The following is a 13,369-nucleotide window of genomic DNA, read 5'->3' on the forward strand; positions in this document are numbered from 1 at the left end:
AGTCCACACTTTCTGGTCAAGTATATGTTAAAGAATGTTTACAAAAACGCCTTTTACCTCTCAATAACAGACCTGTGTTCTAGCCTGATTTAGTTTTAATTCATTATTGTAAACTAGCTATGGAATGGTATAAAAAAATAATGTGAAATTTGTGCCTAAAACAGAAAATCCACCAAACTGCCCAGAATTGAGAGTTATTGAAAAGTACTGGGCTATTATTAAAAGAAAAAATAAAAAAACAAAAAAGCTTTGCAGAAACATTAAAGATATTAAAATATCATTTAAAAAAGCATCAATTAGTTTTGATTCTTACTCTACGCGCAAGCTTATGGGTACCACTAAAGCAAAGCTCGAAGTTTTATTAGATTCCCTCAGGAATAATTAATTTTTTTTTTTTAATGTTTAATCTTCTTATATTATTGTATTAAAATTATTACTTGGTTCGAAATAAAAATTGGAGAGTACTTTTTTTAGTTGTTTTTCTACTTTCACATTTATTTCGTGTACAAGCTTCATTTCATCAAAATAAAAAAAATGTTATAAAAAGAAAAAAAAAACATTTTTTGTATAAAATTTCTTTTACATGATATAAATTTTATAATAATAATTATTATTTATTAAAATATTGTAAAAAAAAATTGTAAAAAATGTAAATTTAGCGTTCCAAACGATAATTTGAAAATTTAAATCCCTAGTTTAATTCCGGTTAAACTATTAATTTATTTACCCCAATATCTCTTGAAGTAAAAATTTCAACATGTGCTTTTTATGTTTTTTTGATCACTTGACTGATACTTTTTTAATTGAAATTTAAAAAAATTAAATTTTTGTAATTTTTTTCTTTACTTTTAAAAAAAGGGCCGTTTATTGTAAGAATCAGGCAAATTTCTGAAATTTTGCAAGTAACCACCGCCAAATTCCTTGAATTTTTTATATACTGATCAGAATATAAAGAAAACATGTTAGGGAAAAAAAAAAATTTCAAAAGTGTTTTGTTCACTCAGAATCCGGGTTTAAAATTTTAAAATTTTTTGGAAAATTTTTAGAAATTTAGTTTTTTCCACCTTTGAATCCATTTTTTTTGGCGAGAAAAGAAGTTGCACATAACTTTTGTAGTTAATAGCAGACTTAACTCAAAAGCTCTCTTTAAAAAGTATAAAAGAGTTGCTTGACACTGTTCGGTTGGCTAATTATCATCGTTCAAAAATACAGCTTTTAAGATTTGTCAATTTTTAATGGAAGTTGTTTTTAACGGCGAAGTGTTGCACACAGTTTTTTTGGCAGGATTTGTAAGTATCGAAGGTATTGATTCTAAAAATGCAAAGAAAGTTATGTGATACGAAAGGCCTATTCATATAGGCTTGAAATTGAAAAAAATATTCATTTACGCTGCTTTAATTTTAGAGCGCTGTTTTGTAAAACAAAACCAAAACTTGAAAAATATTAAAGTATATCCAATATTCCATTGTTTTTCATATACAACAACAACCCAATCTTTCACTTTCCATACAAGACAAGTTTCCTTTGCAAAGTAGGCGATGTTTCCTCATATTTATTTCTATCTTCATTGTCCCCTGTCTGATTACAGCCATTGTTTTTGCCATAAACTTCTTTGTTTTTGTTAATCTGACTATTTTCATCATATTCTGTTGTCGTTTCCACCAGCATATCTTTTTTTTTCAGGTTACTAAATCTATAACAATACCAGTTGCACAACTTTTTAAACATATATAAAATTTTAATTTCATATTTGCAAAAGAACTATTGAACAGTCTGAAACATGATGGAATTTGTAAAAGTTTTAATTTTTTGTAAAAGTTTTTATTTTCAAGGTGGGCAGCTATGCCCACCTTGAAAATAAAAATCTTATCTGTTGGCTAGTTATATATTTATCAGGCAGAAGTTCCCTTCTAAGCTCTATTTAAATCTGTTCAGGGCTCATTTTATTACCTAATTCTTCTCCACGAATAAAGTATCTATACAACAGTGCTTTCTGTTCATTTGAAAATCTAAAAGAACTTCAAACTGGTAATGCCCAACCTTGCAGTACAAAAATATTCATGCAATGCGGTAGTTTGTCTTTTACAGAAACATTTTTAGAGATTGAAGAAATAGGCATATTCAGTTGTGAAGTAATTTTCATCTTATGAAAAAACGAGCTGCGAACTTTATCCAATGATGTTAATGATTTCGGAACTCTATAAACACCAGGTAGCATGTGTTCTTCTAACTCAGCATCGCTTTCAAACGATAAGGTACAATTTCTTTCAATGCAAAATCTTAATGAACATAATTGTCTTTCACTTCTTTTCTGTTTTTCCTTTTAGTCTAGTAAATAGAGATTTAGTAGTTTTAGTCTAGTAAATAGAGACTTAGTAGTAAAATTGGTCAAGTGGAAACTAAGTAGTGCAGAAGCAATTTTTAGCCTAAAAGCTTCAACTACCCTTCAATTGTTGAAGTTCAAAACCTCACCAGCATACCCTTTGAGCGTTTTTCACAATCTGATGAGAGAGTGAGGTACCTAGTACGATAAATTTCAAAAACATATGCTTTTCTTCGGAAAACCTAAAACAGCAATTTCTATTCAAGTTAAAAATATGTACTTTTTAGTTACTAATTTGATTTCATTTAAGTTTATATTTATTAAATATAAATGCAAGTTAGCAAAAACGTAACTTTATTAGAAAAAATATTATCAGGGGGGTCAAAAAAGAGTTAAAATAGCGGATTTTCTGCCAATTTTGCCTAAATTAGGCTATTTATACGTTGTAAAATGTTATAAATGACTATTATCTTTATCTGCTTTGTCATAATTAAAAGAAAATTGAACCTCAATAATGAAATTTAACATTACTATTTATTTTCAGGGAGTAGAATTAATTAAAAGTGGTGTATTTTTAGTCAATTTTGCCCAAAATAGGGTTTTTACTTACTGTAAAAAGTTATTAATGACTGTTATTAGTCTATTTTATTCTGGTTTTTGATGAATAAAATAAAAGTAAACCTAAACGGTTAAAATTAGAACTGCTATATCTTTTCAGGGGTAAAGATATTTAAAAATGGTGATTTTTGGCCATTTTTGCCTAAATTATGGAATTTTTTGGATTTCTTTTTCTCTTAAAAAGTCAATTCATTGTTTTTTTTGATAGATTTAACATGTTGTGGGTTGTGGTTGTGTAGATTTAACATAGATTTAACATGTTGATTTAACATAGATTTAACATAATAGATTTAACATAGATTTAACATGTTGTGGGTTGTGTGGTAACATGATTTAACTTTCGTGCTGAATTTATTTGCTTTCGTATGAGAATTTAAAATAAACTGTGATTTATTATTTTCAAAATTTACTATATAATTTTGTTTTTAATTTTGCTTATATAATACAAATTATGGAGTGTGTTGTTTGTAAACAACCAATAAAGAAAATTTGATTTAAGTGACAGATAGTAAATAGGGTTTGTACACGAAAGCTGTAGAAAATTTTTTAACAAACAGCGTATTGCTGTTGAAGAACCTTCAAGAAAAAAAATTTGAAAATATATTGACACCTTTGCTTGAAAGATAAACTGTATTTATTGTGCTAAACAATGTACCCACCATTTAGAAAACACAAATTGAATAATTGTTATATGGTATCAACATTAGATATTACACAAAGGCTATTTTTGCATTAGCAAGTTAAAACTGGAGGGAAATGTAAATGACTCATCGCCTCTTCAGATTTTAAGCTCGAATACTAAGTTGCATTGATCAAGTTTTGAATTTGTTGCTGCGGAAGCTAGATATCATCAGAGCTGTAATTTAAATTTCCAAACAAAAAAGAATCAGCAAAATCGACTAAAATAGGAAGGCCGCAAAATGCGAATATGATGGATACATATATCCAAGTATGTGAATGGCTCGAAGCAGCAGCAGAAATTATAACACTAAGCCAGTTTCCTAATAAGTTAAAAAACTTATGGCCGTTACTTAAAGAAGCTGTTAAAAAATAAATTTGGATTTCATATATTATATTAAAGATATGGCAAATTTTATTATGAACAAAAAGTTCAAAGAAATAGAAAAAGATAGAAAAATCTGAAAAAACCCGAATTACAAAGATGGTTCTAGGTGGTTAAATGACGAATTGTTTAAATTATAATTTGGAATATTGTACAGCGAGGTTACAATATTTAAACAGGCATCACTGTCACAACCAGTAGATCAACAGTTAAAACATTTTAGTTCTGAGGATGCGTTTACCCATTTTATAGCGGACAATGTTGATTATATTATTAGCACATTAGACGGGCTTGGGACATTTCATAGGATGGGTATAACTGCATCTAACATATCTAGGAAAGATCACCCAATTAAAGAAATAAAATTACATAGACCCAGTAGACTTCTTTTAAAAGACAAATTAACGAGAAAAGGAAGTAAAATACCGATCTCCGATTACACACATTCAAAACTTAGATTGTATAAAAAACTATCATTAAACCAAGAGTTGAGCTATTGTTTCCATACGTCTTACTTTCAAATCTGTCAGCGGATAGCATCTGGATCGCGATTGAAAAATTCTAAATTGAATTGATCGCGATTAAAAAATTCTGCAAGCAAATCTTAGAAAAAGAAATTTAATACCTCAATGTTCCTTGTACAGCTATTGAAAAGCTTGAATTAATTATTGACGTGTTGAAAACTGTATTGGCTTCTAAGTCGCGAAAGGCAAAGTTATGGCTTCAATATATGGAGTACATTGATATTATGCGTCGATTTATCTGTGCTTTGCGTGAAAGGGATTGGAATCTTCATTTGATCACAATGAATAAAATGCTTAACTATATTTCAGGTACATGGCACATCCCCTAGGCAAAATCTGCAAGGTTTTACCTACAAAGTATGCTTGAACTTTCTCATACTCATCCTTGGATGTTTCAAAAGTTGGCATCTTATGGTTTTTATGTAATTCAAAGATCAGAGCGCTTTTGGGCTGGGCTGCAGTCTGACCTTGTAATTGAAGAGGTATTTGCATGCAAGTGTTTATGTTTTTTCTCTCCGCTTTAAAATTTATAGTTGGTTATGTTCAAATAGGTATTGATAGGTTTAGTAAGTATTGCTTACTGTTCAAGCTTTAGAATATTACCAGCTCCATGGAGCTAGTTATATATTTTAATTTGTAATCTTCATTCTACCAGGAACACACGTGTTTATTAAAAAATTGAGGTGACCTGACTAGAGGTAAAGTATTTACTTCTTCAGCGCGCACTTTATGGCTGCAATCTATGCCTTCTTGTGGGGGCATTCGTAATGCTTTCTCTGGAATTAACCAGCGACAAACACAACAGTAGCGATCAACATGAAGAAATGGGATAAAGTCGCATTTCAGTTTTTTGAATCAAATAACTCATTTGGTTCAAAAGGCCAGAGCTCCAGTCTCTATCTACTAGTTTGATTGCAGATGAAACAATAAACTGTAACAAAATTGAAAGTGTTTGGTTTCATTTACAATTAATGTTGGATGGTTGAGCCTTTGTTGAAGCTTCAATAAAATAAAAGCGGCAAGTGAAACCTTTGTCTAATTGGAAGAATTTTCTTTGTATCAAAAATCAAAAGATCAGCATCAAACCTGCTTTATTATTCACGCAATTACTAGTGAATGCAGAGCGATGTTATGATGTTAAGAGTTACTTCAACTATAAAATGACTCCAGTTCCAATATCATTTTTTTAGACAACAACATGAGAAAGCCGAACAAAGCATCTCTTATCGAAACATTGTTGGAAAACAATTTTCATTCGATTGATGAATCTGATATTATCGAGACGAAACACTACGTAGCCGCTACAATATTGATAATATAATAATGAACCATCTGTTACGTCGTAGCGGATGGCTCACTGTTAAGAAAGGTAAGTTATTTCACTTTTATTTTTAAGGCATAATTTAAAATTACTAATTTTTAAATAGAATCTAAAAAGAACTTTTAAAATATATATATACAGCGGTGGCCAAAAATTAAAGACCACTCTTTTTTTTTTCAAAATTTATTTTTAACCTTAGTATAATTTTATTTTGGAAAAAGGTATCAAAAAAAGAAAAATATTTTTAGAAAGAATTTTTATTGTATTTTATATTTATTATAAAAGAATTTATATTTTTTTTACAAAATAATGTTAAAAAATAAAAAAACTGACTAGTAAAAAATATAAATGGGAAAAAAAATTGGACAAAATTTTAAGACCAGTTTCAAAAATATTTCAAAAAGCAATAAAAAAATAATTTAGAAACGTGTTGTTCCTCCGTTTGTTTTCAAGCACTCTTGTACTCGTTCTGGCATTGAATTCATTAAAGTTTTGATTACTTTCATCAGGCACATTTTTCAAATGACGAGAGATAGAAGATTTCAAATCTTCCAATTTGTAAAGTTGTTCTTTACCAAGCTTGTGATCAAGCCGTGGCTTGATCACAAGCTTGGTAAAGAACAACTCTACATAAATTCTCTATTGGATTCAAGTCTGGACTATTGGCAGGCCATGGAAGCACTTGAATTTTATTAGAATCGGACCAATCGCTAACAGCATGCGCTTTATGAAACGGCGCATTATCTTGCTGGAAAATAAATCCATCTTGCAACTGCCATAAATCAATGCTAGGAATAAGCAAGTTTTCCAAAATTTCGATGTACTTTTCTTTGTTAAGTCTACCATCGAATAAATGAAAAACGCCAACTCCGCAGGCACTCATACAGGCCCAAATGCCTATTGAACCACTGCCTTGTTTTATTCGTTTCAAAATGCATGATTCATCGAACCGTTCGCTTGGAAGTCTACGCAACATTACGCGTCTTTTTCTGTTGTCTACCTCAACGTTGATTTCATCACTAAAAATCACACGCCTCCACTGATCTGTTGACCGATTTTTATGTAGTTTGCACCACTCTTTCCTGGCAAATTTTTGTTTTTTATTTAAGCGTAGTTTTTTTGTAGCAGCACGCCATAAATAGTTTTAATTTTGGAGGACCCTTCGCACAGTTCTAGGGCTTGCTTTCAGATTATTTGACAGTGTCCATTTCGTAGACAAGTCTGTAGATGATGCTTGTCTGTTTTCTTTCTCACTAACGAGCGAACATCACGGTCATTTGAATTTTTATTGCGTCCAGTCCTATGACGATCATTAATTGACCGGGTCTCTTTGTATCATTGAATTATGTTAATAATGCAAGAGTGAGACCTTCCGAGCATTTTTGCTATTTGTCTGATGCTATAGCTTTCTTCTTTTAATACAAGAGCCGCGTATCTGTCTTTTTCTTCGATCTTTGCACGCATTTTTGCAATATTTTTATATCCTTATTGCAATTCAAAAAATAAATGTTTATTTGATATCGAAACTCCAGGTTTCGACATTTTATTTTATAGCCAACGTAATAAGCAATTAAGCCAGTTGAAAAAAATAATGGATTATTATTTTTAATAAGTGCAAATTAAAGATTTGAAAGTGGTCGTTAAATTTTGTCCAATTTATTTAAAGAAGATTTATAAGTACTTATCAGTTTTTTAATAAGTTAAACGCTATTTAATTAGAATTAGATTAAAAAAATTATACCACTTTAATCCGTATGTTTTAATTAGAATCTTCTTAATTTTAATTTAAAGATTAAGAAACCGACTAAAAAATGAGTGGTTTTTAATTTTTGGCCACCGCTGTATATATATATATATATATATATATATATATATATATATATATATATATATATATATATATATATATATATATATATATATATATATATATACATATATATATATATATATATATATATATATATATATATATATATATATATATATATATATATATAATAATTAAATACAATATTGTTTACTTGTATTTTTAGATTGGTTTTAGGCTGGAAAAGTGATACAACTTTTACAAATATTGTTGATCTGAACAGAAAGTATGTTAAAACAAACTTCGCGAAAGCTACAATTGTTTTTGACGGTTATAATAACAGTCCATCAATAAAAGATTATGAACATTATAGGCGGTCAATGAAGTTAGCTAGTTGTCATTATATTGATGTACAGTCAGACATAAAGGTGTCAGTCAACCAAAACACTTTCCTTTCAAATCAAACTAACAAGAGTAAGTTAATTGAATTGATCAGTGATAAATTTGAATTTGATGGCTGCACTGTTATGCATGCAAATGATGATGCTGATACAATTATAGTTAAAGCAGCTTTGGATCAATGCAAAAATAGATATTCCGCAACAGTGGTTGCCAATGATACTGATGTGATCAGTATGTTGATGTATTTTTGGAAGAAGGGTACGTTTCAGGTTATCATAAGTTAAAACAACGGTAAAAGTGGCAGAAGTAAACGCAAGCAGTTAGATATAGAAACTGCAATAACCAGCTTAGGCAGCTCAGTTATACCATACTTGCCTCTCATTCATGCGATTGGTGGATGTGATACAACATTAGCTATACATGAAAAAGATAAAGCTTTGGCATTACGTCTTCCACAAAATTCAAAAGAGACGCAAAAACTGTTTGACTGCTTCATGAACTCATGTAATGTGCAAGAAGAAGTTAGGAATGCAGGTATCAAGTTGTTTATCATACTGTACAACGGAAAAGCTAATGACACACTATTAAAGATGAGATACAACACATATATGCAAATGATTGCATGTGCCTCAAAAATTGTACCATCGAAGCTACAACTTACAAAATGGGAAGTATGATATTACAGTCTAAGAGTATATCTTCAGGTTTGGCAGTGGAAAACGTTGATGAAGTGTAGCTTGAATTCGTTGGAATGGGGTTGGAAGATCATAAGTGGAAAATTGGTACCCATCATAACCGACCAGGTATCTTTTTTTTCTTATGGTACTCATATTCTTTACTTAAAACAAATATACAAAATTATAAATTTTTAGAATATTACACCGGAGAAAATTCTTTACGTTATTAGATGTCACTGCAAATTATCGTCGAGAAGACCGTGTGGATCTAAGCTATGTTCATGTCGATGAAATGGACTTTCATGTGTTTCAGCATGTGATGATTGCAAAGGTGTTGGTTGTGAAAACACAACTCAAGATGAATCCGACGATATTTTTGATGACGACTCACTCAATGACGGAAACATATTTGATATAATTTCAAGTCACTCATATTGATATAATATTGATTTTTTTATATTGATATAAAAAAAATACTGAAAATAGATAGAAGTTTTAAATTTTATCGTTTAGGTTCACTTTTCTTTTAGTCATGACAAATCAAAATAAGATAGACAAATAACAGTCATTAATAACATTTTACAGCTTATAAAAGGCCTAATTTATGCAATATTGACTGAAAATCCACAATTTTTTTATTATTTTGACCCCCTGAAAATATATAACAGTTTAAAATTTAATTGTTTAGGTTCACTTTTCTTGTATTCATGACAAACTAAAATAAGATAGACAAATAACACTCATTAATAACATTTTACAGCTTATACAAGGCCTAATTTATGCAACATTGGCTTAAAATCAACAATTTTAAATTATTTTGACGCTCTAAAAATACGTAATAGTTTTAAATTTGATCGTTGAGATTTACTTTTTTTTTAATCATAAAAAATCAAAATAAGATTTTCTTTTTTTTTCTTTTTTGTAATTCACCTTCCCAAGGCCGAGAAGGCCACTACATATGAGAAGGCTACTTGTGATTATAACCCTCTCTCAACTCTATAACTCCGAAACACGAACCTTGACAAACAAGACCGCTGCGCGGAGAAACGAGTTAAACAAGGGATGTGGTTGGAATCGAAATCGGAACCGCTCGCTTATGAAGCGAGGTTTTGGGTTTCAACAATTGAAGGGCAGTAGAGACGTTAAGGCTAAAAATTGCTTCTGCACTAATTAGTTTCCACTTCGACCCTCTATTTACTAGACTATATAGCGACTTGTTTTTCTTAATTGAATTATTTGTTTTGCTATATGGCAACAACAACTTAATCGAATTTTACTACTTCTATACTCTTGTTCAATTTCCTCACCGATATCGAAATAACGCCACATCTTCATACTTTTCTCACCAAATTCAAATGTCCAGTAACTACAGTTTTATCATCCAGTAACTACAGTTTTATCATTTCTAATTTGAGCAACTGCTACTTTTGCATATTTAGCACCAAAAGTATAATGCATAGCCTTTTGTATATTTTCAGCAGTCAAAAGAATATAACCAGAATCAGCGTATCTCCTTAAGATTGTCTTGTGACTGCACTATCCTTGTTACATTGATCTTTTCTGCAACCGGGTTCATTATAATCATATCTCACCAATTTTATATCTCTCTCTTAGTATACTTTTTAAATTGCTTCAGTTGAAAAGTTCCCCTGATAGCAGCCGGTATTATCAGACTTGGTTGATTAATTCTGAATTGGTCTAAAACAGCAATGGCTAACAAAACAACATCACTTATTTCCTGATCACAACTATATTCATAAACCTATATTAATCCGAAGAAAACACGCTTAAATAAGTTTAAACTTTTTATTCCAATCATTAAAGTGGGAAATATTCAAACCAACACAAAACCTTTCTGAATAAATAAAGAATTGAAAGCGTTGTCGAAATAAAAAAGAAAATTTGGTTCAAATGTAGAGGGAAGAAATTCAGAGACATTCATTTATTTGCAAAATGCAATGAGATAAACAAGACATAAAAAAAAAGGTGAATCAGAGAATCAAAAACTTTGAATATGATCTTGTTTTAAATTCGTAATCTAACCCCAAGAAAGTTTATGCATATATAAATAATAAAACTAAAGTCAAAGAGAATATAAAAACGATCCAACAAAAAAACGGTAGTTACTTAAGCAAATTGGATACTAATAAAGCTACTGGAATGCACAAAGTTCACCCAAAAGTTCTAAAGGAGTGCAAATCCGCTTTAGCCAAACCCCTATCATAAATGTTTAATAAATCCTTTGAAACAAGTAAACTCCCAAAGTTATGCTCATGTGCTAATATCATTCCGCTGTTTAAAAACGGTAACAAAATAGACCCTAGCAACTATAGACCTGTATCTTTAACATAACATGTCGTTTGTAAAGTCATGGAAAGGATAATTAAGGAAAAAATGATGAAATATTTAGTAGATAACAAGCTAATCAATAAAAACAAACATGGATTTGTTAACAATAAAAGTTGTGTGATAAACCTATTGGAGTCTCTAGATTTCATCACAAATTCAATAGACATTGGTTGGGATGTGATTGTTTTGTTTTAAAATTTTTCCCAAAGCGTTTAATTCGGTTGATCATGAAATATTATTGTTAAAACTGGATGCTCTTGGTTTTAAATCAAAATTATTGGATTGGTGTCAAGGATATTTAAAAAAACAGACTTCAAAGAGTGGTGATAGAAGATAATACATCTGAATGGGAAAAAGTTGTGAGTGGAGTGCCGCAAGGATCATTGCTTGGACCACTATTATTTGTAGCCTATATTAATGGTATCTCCAATAAAATAAAATCAAGCTGTAAACTTTTTGCTGATGACAGGAAAATTCTTAGAGCAATAAAAAATGATAATGATATAATTGAACTTCAACAAGTTATGGACATATTAATGGAATGATCTAATGAGTTGTTGATAAGGTTCAACCAGGAATATTGTAAGATTTATTTAAAAGATTTAGGAATGTACGTTTCGGACGATTTAGGATGGAAACACCATGCAAATAAAGCAGTAAACAAAACAAATCAAAAGCTAGGTCAGATCAAACACACTTTTAAATTCTTAGATGAAAAAATAACGAAACTCTTGTTTATAGCTTTAATTCGTCCACATTTAGAATATGCAGCTCCCATCTGGAATCGTTATTGGCAGTATGATAAAGATAAACTAGAGAGTGTTCAACACAGAGCTACTAGAATAGAAAGTTTAAGAGAATAAAGCTATGAAGAGAGATTATCCAATGCTAAAAATTCAAATATTATCATAGATGTTTTAGCTGCAATACTAAAAATTAATTTTTAAAGATGCAAAAAACTAAATAAAACAATAATTTTAAAAAACTGTTCTTAATGTTTTACGTATCTGAAAATATTTTTCATTAAATATTTGTTATTTTAATAATAATATTTTATAAAATATTTGTTTATAATAATGTCCTTTATATTTATAATGACAAAACATAATTGCAAAACAAAAAAATTAACTAAAAAAATAATTATGCTTATAAATAATTAGGGTAAGATCCTAACTATGCAGATTTTTTCTTCCAAGAACTTTAAATTGCAAAAATATATATACATCAAAATTTGAAAACTAATCAATATTTGTGCAATACATGTTCTATATTTAAAAAATATATAATTAATAAATCAAAAGTAAGACTTAATTTGGTTACTTACAATAATTTGGATTAAAAAAAAAATACATAAATAAATAAGTAGGAAAGTGTTAATTATTTATTTCACAGTTTGTAGATTTTTGACCTAACCCCAACGAAAACACCCGGAAAAATCGTTTTGAGGGATGATAGTACATACCAATAGGAGTTCATAGCAATAAATCTAAAATCAGGGATTACCGTCCGTGGGACTTTTTTGCGTTTAAAGTTCTGAATTAGAGTGAAAGTTAGTTTTCTTTATTTTCCGAATTCAATAATTAGTTTTACAAAAAACTTTATAAAACAAAAAATGTTCTACATAAAATTCTAAACAACTCTTATCTTATTCATATTTTCCAAAATTTGATTAGTTTTCCTTGAAAAAACATTTTTCTATAAGTTCGAATATTCTTCTTCAACTTCATTGGGTTTGGCTCGTTCTCACTTGATTCTTTGACATTTTTGTTCTTTCTTGTTACCTTTCCTTTAGTTCTAGAGGAAACTGAAAAAAAAGCTTCGGATTATTCTTTGAAATCATTTTTGATCTAGGTTTTCCCCCGAATTTACGTTTTTTTTTAAGATGCAACTTAGCAATCTGTAACTATAACTTACCATTGACTTGCTGGGACTAGATTTTTTTGCTATTATATTCAATGACACAAGAGAGGAGATGCTTGGAATAATCAGGATTCTCTGGATTTCTTTTGTATCTGTCCCAGAAGGGCTTGAAATTTGAGTAAAGAGCCTCAGTTGCTTGTTTGCTGAAAAGTCCTAGTCCCATATTTTTTCTCTTGATGAACTGAGGAACATGATGAAAGACAGCATGTGCTTTGGGATTAATAGAGAATGGAAGGTTAATGTAGCTCTGTTTAAAGCTTTCAATTTTTGCTTCAAAATCAGGATCCAAAGTGGTTCCAAAACAAAATATAACAACATCTTTGAACAGAGACAAAGTTTGAATAAATCCATCGGCCTGTTTG

At 29.8% G+C, this 13,369-nt stretch overlaps 1 long non-coding RNA gene across 1 annotated transcript; it reads left to right on the forward strand.

The window, feature by feature from the left end:
* The first annotated feature begins 3,304 nt into the window (after positions 1-3,304).
* On the forward strand, positions 3,305-9,223 carry LOC136084974 (uncharacterized). The gene is made up of 3 exons (XR_010640961.1): positions 3,305-5,897; positions 7,886-8,864; positions 8,934-9,223. It is a non-coding gene; the product is annotated as an uncharacterized LOC136084974 (long non-coding RNA).
* The last annotated feature ends 4,146 nt before the right edge of the window (positions 9,224-13,369 follow it).

This window comes from Hydra vulgaris, chromosome 09 (assembly GCF_038396675.1).
Source record: "Hydra vulgaris chromosome 09, alternate assembly HydraT2T_AEP".
Classification (NCBI taxonomy): Eukaryota; Metazoa; Cnidaria; class Hydrozoa; order Anthoathecata; family Hydridae; genus Hydra; species Hydra vulgaris.